Here is a 9,774-nt window from a genome sequence, read left to right as displayed (position 1 = left end):
AAACAAGACAAGAAGGGAAGACTACACACCCAAGCGTCTCCTTCCAGTAGAACGAGGCGCTCTTGAAAATGTCAGTAGCCGCGTAAGATATTGTTTGGCTTTATGATCTTTGAGGATTCAAGATATCGACAGCTTTAAGCAATCATTAACTTTTTTAATAAGCTCAAAATATATTAGATAGATAGATGAAGAAGAAAAAGCTGGTTTCTATAAATTCTGTTCGATTAATAAAAATCTGTTTTTGAATTTATATTTTTTCCACCTTTTTATTGTAAATTGTTAAGAAAAGGTTCTGAAAAGCTCAATGATACTGGCGACACTAGTTGAGCCAGGTCTCTCTGGCTGGGGATATACACACGCGCAGATGCAACCCGAGGAAGCTCCGGCTCGTGCAAGAGCTCGAGCTCCTCTACTCCTCAGGTTGCTAAAGCTGAATTCAATGGTACATCCCTAGCTAGGACCAAGCTCAACTGGTGTCTCCAGTATCATTGGACTTTCCAGAATAGATTAGATAGATAATTTTATTGTAAATCGCAAAGAAAAAGTTCTGAAAAGCCCAATAGTACCGGCGCTACTCTCCTCAGGTTGCTAAACCGATCTGAGTTCTTAGTTGAATTCAGCGGTGCATTCCCGGCTCGAGCCCAGCTCAATTGGCATCACCGGTATCGTTCGGCTGCATGTCACTCAGACTGTGTAATTTGGGTAATATGTCGGGGTTCATCACCGAATTCAACTTGAACGAGGGTAGACGAGGAGCTCGAGCTCCGGCCGAGCCGGAGCTTTCCTCGGTTGAATTTAGCGGTGCAGCGCGCGGACGCAACCGGGAAGCTCCGATTGAGAGAGAGTCCCCTCCTACTCCTTATCCTCCTGCCTGGGCCTCTGGTTACGGTTGTCGAACCTCACTGAAGACCCAATAATAAGCCACGGCCGACCGGGAAAGACATCACACGCTCTCTAGATCTACCAGAAGCAACACGCGGAGAATTCCTTTACCATCTCTCGAAAAACCATGTCTCAAAAGTACTTCGTCGTAGGATCTTCATCGCCTTCCACCGATACGAATCGAAAGAAAAGCTCAGCCAAGTGCAAAGTATGCAAGAGCACGCTCGAAAGAGGCCAACTTAGGATCGCTAGACTCGTCCCTAAAGCCTCCAGGAAGGACGATGCCAACGCAAACAAGACGAATCTGTGGTATCACGTTGATTGCATCTTTGAGAGATTCCGACGTGCTCGCGCGTCCACGGTAAAGATTGTCGATCCGGCCGCGGACTTTGAAGGATGGAACGACATTCTCGAACAGGAAATACCCTTGATTTCCGAGAAGGTGGCCGAACTATTACGAAGCAGCAGCAGCGGTGCGGCTAGGCCAAAGAAAAAGAATAAGACTTCTGCCTCAACAACAACAATTTATCCGTTCTCCGATCAAGATCTTACGCTGTTCAACACGTTCTGCACCCTCTGCGCTTGTCTAGAGGCCGAACCCAAGTACAAAAAGAGATCAGAGATTATATCGAGCTATCTGTCCAAGATTAACCAAAGAGAAAGTGTTTGTAACGGCAAAATAAATAAAAATAAAACATAATCGATCAGTGTCGGTGTTTGCATACAACCCCTACAAGTCTCTATTACAGGAGGTTACAACTCCAGTAGAGAGGCCAGTCAATTTTCTTTCATTTTCAAGTACAGGTTTTAACCTCCATTATCGGAGGTTAAAACTCCAGTAGAGGAACCAGTCAGTTTTTCTCTCTTTCGTTCTCAAGTGGTTTCATCTCCATTATAGGAGGTTACATCTCCAGTAGAGCCCTCACAAAAAAAATAGTGTTATAGAAAATGTTGACATTAAAAGAAACATTTCGCCAGTACCTTGACACTCAAGTCCCGAGGGGTCACATTTTTTTTTTTTTCTTCCTCCTCTTCTTTCTACTCCTCCTCCTCCACTCTCGTTCTCACAACCTCCGTTTAACTTTATCCCTAAAAAACTGCGCAAGTTTTTGATGTTCATCCGTTCAACCCTAAAAAGCTGCGCAGGTTTCTGATGTTTAGAAAAATTCTTCTGAAAATCCCAACGCCTTGGTCGGGAGCGCGTGCGCCTTCAGCTCCGACCCCGGTTCAGTCGGTGTTGCCGGATATCGTTGTTTTTTTTCAGAAGAACTTTTAAAAATACCACATCTAACCTAAATAGCTGCGCATCTTTTTTGGGGGTTGATCTGGTAAAAAAAAATGTTCTGCCAGCCTATATACAACATTAAAAAAAAGCCACTAAACACAACAACATCATGCCTAGCTGCAAGAAAAGGGAATATATAATAGCTGCCACAAAAGAATGCAAGAAAGAAGAAGATAGAGTTAGAATAGGCATCCTTGCCATGACCGGAACGTGTGAACAGAACAATGCTCCGAAGGCGAGTAGAGAGAGAAAAAAAAAAACGTTTAACTAAAAAGCGTGAAAAGAAAAAAAAAAAAAAAACATCATTAGAAACAGAGAAAGAAGAAATCGGTGACGAGGCAGGAACGCGCGCAGGTGGAGACGATAACAACAACTCTTCATCACCTCCGCCTAAAAAGAAAAAGAAAGAAGACGAAAATGATAATGACAGTGCCGACGACAATGACGATTTGCAACTAGCCCTAGGCGACATTAGCAAGCAAACTAGACAGGTTGCCCCGTCTTCTTTACCGATAGGCCCCCCCCCATGTGTGATAAGGAGAAAGCCTAGCACCAAGAACAAGAAAAATCCACCGACATCGTGTATTAATAGAAGACAGGTCTCTTTACCGCTAGAGTCGCTCCGTTTTGCCACTCTTAGTCTCCAATATCCTCTTCAATCTAGCATATTAAAAAGGAAACATAGTGATGCTAATCAACCTCGTCTCATAACTACCAGTATCGGCATGATCAGATGCCTGTTAGCAGAACCTATTTGGGCTCTGACGAGACGCAAGAATCCCCACTGAAAGTTTCAAGCTGTGGTTCTCCACGCACGATACTTTGTCTTCTTTACCCAACCAGGGCGATTACGTCTCTGCCAATCAAGTTCTAGCGTAATTGAACAAGGACTCTATCAACTATGGTTTGAGAAAAAAACAATTATTTTGAACTGTTGGGTGATGCGTATAACTCATTATTCGGCACCACTCTTCTACACAACAAAATATTGGATCCTGACCTCGTCTCTGTAAATCAACAGAGGTTAATCGAAGACAAGAACACCAAGACAAAGACTGTACTTAATCATGTCTATCACCCGCTCTGGGCCAAGATATCTGAGACGCTGAACATGATTACATGCGGTTCCACTCTGATCAGTGGAAAGGCGACATATTTGATCTCCAGAGGTGCGCCGATAATGTACTGAACAAGTCAAAGAACGACGGACTTGATAACATTATCAAAAAAAGTCACAGGGAGGACGAACCTGATGGTCAAGTTCGGAATGGCTTTGAAACCTTCTTCTACGGCGGAGCAACAACACCAGCAGCAACAACAACCTCTGCTGTACCCGCATCCTCTCGCGTTTTACATAAACGGGGGGGTTTAGTAGATTCAATAACAACGAGGCCGCACAAGCAGCATTTGCCAGTTTACGCCAGCGGCATCATCTACTACTACTACTACTACCACTGCTGCTACTGCTGCGCCTTCTCAGCCGAATCTTCAAACACAAAGCGGCGATGCTCTTCCTCCTCTTCCTGTTACTACTAGTACCTCTACTGCGGCCTCTTCCTCTCCTCCTCCTGTTACTACTACTACTACTACTGCTGCTACTAGTAGTACTGGATTACGCTCCTCTACTCCTGTACTCGTACTATTCACTTCTTATTCAGAAGAAGAGTCGACGGCGACAATACCTGCTAGATCTTATCCTCCTGCTTCAGAGGCGCTTCAGCGCGACCTGTTACAACAAACATTTGTATCCGACCACGAAAAAGAAAAAGAAGAAGAGGGAGGGTTTGACGATGGAGTGGACACAGGATTTCTTGATGATGAGGTGTGGAACACGATATAAAAGGAGACGAATATTACTACCTAATCATCATTTCCCTGCTGTCATCCCTAGACACAACATGGACACTTATATCACCATCCCTCTCCCTCATTATTGTCTAGGCTTCCGCAAAACACATAGGGATGCCATCGTGCCCAAGGTAGGCACCGGGTTTAGCGTTGGATCGGATTTGCACGCTCTCTTATCGTTTACTATCCCCGCCGGTGACCAAGAGGAAGTGAGAACGGGCATCGCGCTAGACTTTGTAATAAAAGACAATGAAAAGGCGGTGAAGGTACAACAACTGGTAGATTCCCTATTCGAAGAAGAAGAAAACGTACAAGAATGCAAGATCCTTCGTTCGTCGTTGACAAAGTCTGCTCAGAGAAGGAGCAAGCCTCTGAAAAAGAAAGTAAAGTTCAAGGAATCAGTGGTGGATAAAGGACACACCATCACAATTAAAAACGAATGCTTCTTTCTAAATATCCGTTCGAGGTCCAGCATAGCGACCAAACACAACATTATCCTCGGCGGGCACCGAACAGCTAGACCTAGTTCGTCCAGTCAAGGAGAGATCATCGTGACCGTCATCAACACCGGATGCGAAGATTTTAATCTAATGGCCGGTATGAGGTTTGCACAGGCAGTAGTCCACCTGTGCGACGCCTCAAATAAAGAAGAAGGATTCATCAAGCACAAGCTCCTGGGAGGAGAGGCGCGTGCCCCTGTGATGGAGGACCGTGGCATCTTTGGAAAGACGCCGGTGTTCTTGTCTATGGAATATTGCTTAGTGCCCCTGGTCTCTTCCAAGATTGTCAGCATGGGAGTGGCTATCAGCTTGCCCAACAAGTCCTGCTACATGCAGCTGCAGTTTCCGCCTCTTCTTCGGGGTTTTACGCTATTGAGAATTCGGTTCACACGACGACTGTCCAGGCGGGGGTCACAGACGCCGATTACAGAGGAGAGGTCAAGGTTGTGCTGAGGAACGATAGCAAAGACCAAATATTTGAAATAAACCCGGCGTGCCCGTGGCCATGGGCGTCTCGTACGACATGTCGTGTCCACCGACGCGCCTAATTGACGCGACGGGCGCCATCGAAAACTTTATCAGTATTGACGACAGGAGGAACGAGATTGACGAAAGGAGTCCCAGGTTTATTAAGAGCAAGAGCTGTTACTGGGATCTTTTTGTGTTAGAAAGTGCGCCTCGTCCTTGCTCATGCACGTTCAAAAAGACTTCAAGATGGATAAAAACAGCGCACGAATGGTCAGGACGGGCGTTTGCATAAACAAGGAGGAGTTGAAAGGGTTGGTTCTAGAGGTTCAAACGACGCCCGACTCTGTAACCCACGTAATAAACTGGAAGGTTGACAGCGGCACTGCCGAGATAATGTTGTTGGTCAAGTCGAAGAGCGGCGGTGATAAGCACGCGAGACAAGGAAAAGTGCTGGCTCAGGTCTACCTCTGCTCTTCGCCAAAGGAAGGAGTCTCTCTGATGCGCGTGACCGAGTTGGATACGCAAAAGAGAGGTTTTGGAAGCACTGGTATGAATTGAGCTAGCGAGCGAGCAAGTGACTGAGTGAAAGACAGACAGGGATCCAGATCAGATGTTGTAGAATGTGATTAAGTTTTTGAGAATAAATTTTTCGCATGTTTTTAGACGATTTCTTTTCCTTTGGGCGATGACTTCTCCCACACCCTCTGTAAGAGTAGAAAGAGGAAGCCAGAGCTCGAGCCTTCCTCTGACCACGAGCTTGATCTGTGCAGCCCCGTTTCGATCCAGGCTCACCGGTCTCGCCGTGTTTTTTTTTTTTCTTTTTTTTCATGATTTACCAGATCAAACCCGAAAAACTGTGTAGGATGTTGATGTTAATATGAATCTTCTGAAAAACCCAACGATATCGGCGACGCCGGCTGGACAGAGAGAGCCTTTAACTCAAACTTGTCATACAGAAATTGGACAGATATTGAAAGTAAATGTTAAAACTGTATTTTATTGATTATCAAATATGTATTTTGTACACTATGTCATGAAATGCTATTTGTTAAAAATGTATCTTGTACACTATGACGAAATGCTACTTGTTAAAAATGCATTTTGTACACTATGACACGAAATGTTATTTGTTAAAAATGTATTTTGTACACTATGACATGAAATGCTATTTGTTAATGACACTGATTATCAATCAGTACATTAAACGTCTCATCATATTTTGCAGGGCCACTTCTGGTGCTAATATCTGTCTCACAGCTTGTACAATGCGTGCAATAGACCCTGATGACGCTCCTGTTGACGATGCGGCCGCTGTCGTAGTTCCTGTTCTTGCCGCCGACGACCTTATAGAACCCGCCCTGGACTCTTTTTCCCCTACTTTGGCATTATAGGGGCGGTAGTAGTAGTAGTGTAGTTGTTGCCGTCCATTCTGCTCGTCTCTCTCCCTCTCCTTTTACTCCTCGTTGTTGTTGTAGATGCAGCAGACTTTCTCCTTCTGTTGTTGGCGGCGGCTCTTCGGAGATTTAAGGGCAATCTATAGGTGGTGGTTTCAGAGATAAAATCATCATTATCGTCGTCGTCAAAGATCAGTAAAAGCTGTCTCCTTCGAGTATGTCGATCCACGACTTCCTCTTCAGAAGTTACCAACACAATCTCATCTATGGGCGAATACTTCACTTCAGACTCTTCTTTTTCCATCTTCGCCGCCTCTTCTTCTTCCTCCTTGCTCTCGGTCAGTTCTGTCGCCAATTTCATGGCCGCCGTTCGTGCCCTCGCCGCCGCTGCCGCCTTGATAGCCTCCTTCGTGATCAGACGAACAACAAAAACTTGCACAGGTTTTTACACCAAAACCTTGTGCAGATTTTTTAGTGTTGCCCAGATGAACATAAAAACCCTGCACAACTTTTTTAGTGTTGATCAGACGAACATCAAAAACCTACCAAAACCCTGCGCATCTTTTTTCGTGTTGATAAGACGAACATCAAAAAACCTGCACAGGTTTTTACACCAAAACCCTGGGCATGTTTATACACCAAAACCCTGCGCAGCATTTTTAGTGTTGATCACACGAACATCAAAAACAGGCAAAGGTTTTTACACGAAAACCTTGAGCAGATTTTAAGACCAAAACCCCGCGAAGCTTTTTTAGTGTTGATCAGACGAACATAAAAAACCTGCATAGTTTTTTTTTACAGCAAAACCCTGTGCATCATTTTTAGTGTTGGTACTGCATAGGTTTTTACACCAAAACACTGTGCAGCTCTTTTAGTGTTGATCAGATAAACATCAAAAACCTGTACAGGTTCTTACACCAAAACCCTCCGCAGCTTTTTCAGTGTTGATCAGATGAACATTTAAAACCTGCAAAAGTTTTTACATCAAAACTCTGCGCAGCTTTTTTAGTGTTTATCAGACAAACACCAAAACCCTAGGCAGACTTTAACACCAACACCCTGTGCAGTTTTTACACCAAAACCCTGAGGAGATTTTTTAGTGTTCATCAGAGAACATCAAAAACCTGCACATGTTTTTTACACCAAAACCATGCGCAGCTTTTTTAGGGTTGATCAGATGAACATCGAAACCCTGCGCAGCCTTTTACACCAAAACCTTGCTCAGCTTTTTACCCAAAAAACATTGCGCAGCTTTTTTAGTGTTGATCAGTCGAACATCAAAAACCTGCACAGGTTTTTTACACCAAAACACTGCGCAGCTTTTTTAGTGTTGACGGGATAAACATAAAAACCTTTACAGGTTTTTACACCAAAATCCTGCGCATCTTTTATAGTGTTCATCAGATGTACATCAAAAACATAAACAGGTTTTACACCAAAATCCAGCACAAATTTTTAATTGTTGATCAGAAAACATCAAAAATTTCCACAGGTTTTTACACCAAAAACCTGTGGAGCTTTTTACACCAAGACCCTGTGCAGCTTTTTTAGTGTTGATCAGACGAAAAAAAAAAAAAACCTGCACAGGTTTTTTACACCTAAACCCTGCGCAGCTTTTTTTAGTATTGAGCAGAAGAACATAAAAATCCTGAATTGGTGTTTACACCAAAACCCTCTGTAGATATTTTAGTGTTGATCAAATGAATATAAAATACCTGCACATGATTTTACACCAAAACCCTGTGCAGCTTTTTTAGTGTTGATCAGATGAACACCAAAACCCTGCGCAGCCTTTTACACCAAAACTCTGCTCAGCTTTTTACACAAAAACCTTGTGCAGCTTTTTTAGTGTTGATCAGATGAGCATCAAAAACCTGCACAAGTGTTCTACACCAAAACCCTATGCAGATTTTTTAGTGTTCATCAGACGAACATCAAAAACCTGCATAGGTATTTTACACCAAAACCCTGCGCATCATTTTTAGTGTTGAGCAGATGAACATAAAAAACCTGCACAGGTTTTTACACCAAAACCGGGCGCACCTTTTTTAGTGTTGATCAGATGAACATCAAAAACCTGCACAGGTTTTTACACCAAAACCCTGCGCAGTTTTTTTTTAGTTTCAATCAAACAAACACCAAGACCCACCGCAGATTTTTACACCGAAACCCTCCGCAACTTTTTACACCAAAAACTTACCCAGCTTTTATAGTGTTGATCAGATAAACATCAAAAACCTGCACAGGGTTTTACACCAAAACTCTGCACAGCTTTTTTAGTGTTGATCAAATGAACATAAAAAAAACTGCACAGGTTTTTACAGCAAAACCCTGCGCAATTTTTTTTTAGTTTTGATCAAACGAACACCAAAACCCTGCGCAACCTTTTACACCAAAACCCTGCACAGCTTTTTACACCAAAACCCTGCGCAGCTTTTTTGGTGTTGATCAGATGAAGATCAAAAACCTGCACAGGTTTTTTACACCAAACCCCTGCGCAGCTTTTTTAGTGTTGATCAGATGAACATACAAAATCTGCACAGGTTTTTACACAAAAAACCTGCGCACCTTTTTTAGTGTTGATCAGACAAACTTCAAAAACCTCCATTAGTTTTTACACCAAAACCCTGTGTAGCTTATTTAGTTTTGATCAGATGAACATAAAATACCTACACATGATTTTACACCAAAGTCATGCGAAGCTTTTTTAGTGTTGTTCAGACGAAAATAAAAAAAAAAACCTGCACAGGTTTTTTACACCAAAACCCTGCCCAGCTTTTTTTAGTGTTGATCAGATGAACATCAAAAACCAGCACAGGTTTTTACACCAAAACCCTAAGCAGCTTTAATAGTGTTGATCAGATAAACACCCAAAACTTGCACAGTTTTTTACACCAAAACCGTGCGCAGCTTTTTAGTGTTCATCAGATGAACATTAAAAAACCCGAACTGTTTTTTATACCAGAACACTGCGCAGGCTTTTACAAAAAAATACTGTGCAGCTTTTTTAGTGTTAATCAAACGAACATCAAAAAAACAGAAAAGGTTTTTACACCAAAACCCTGCACAGCTTTTTTAGTGTTTATCAGGCGAACATCAAAAACTGGCAGAGGTTTTTATACCAAAAACCTGCGCAGCTTTTTTTAATGTTGATCAGAAGAACATCAAAAACATGCACAGCTTTTTACACCAGAATCCTGCGCACTTTTTAGTGTTGATCAGAGAAACATCATAAACCTGCACAGGTTTTTACACCAAAACCATGCACAGCTTTTTTAGTGTTGATCAGATGAGCATAAAAAACATGCACAAGTTTTTACACCAAAACCCTGCGCAGCTTTTTTAGTATTGATCTGATGAACATCAAAAACAAGCACTGGATTTTTACACGAAAACC

The sequence above is a fragment of the Scylla paramamosain genome, chromosome 25 (genome assembly GCF_035594125.1).
Source record: "Scylla paramamosain isolate STU-SP2022 chromosome 25, ASM3559412v1, whole genome shotgun sequence".
In the NCBI taxonomy this organism is placed as follows: domain Eukaryota; kingdom Metazoa; phylum Arthropoda; class Malacostraca; order Decapoda; family Portunidae; genus Scylla; species Scylla paramamosain.
Note: the sequence above shows the minus strand (reverse complement) of the source record.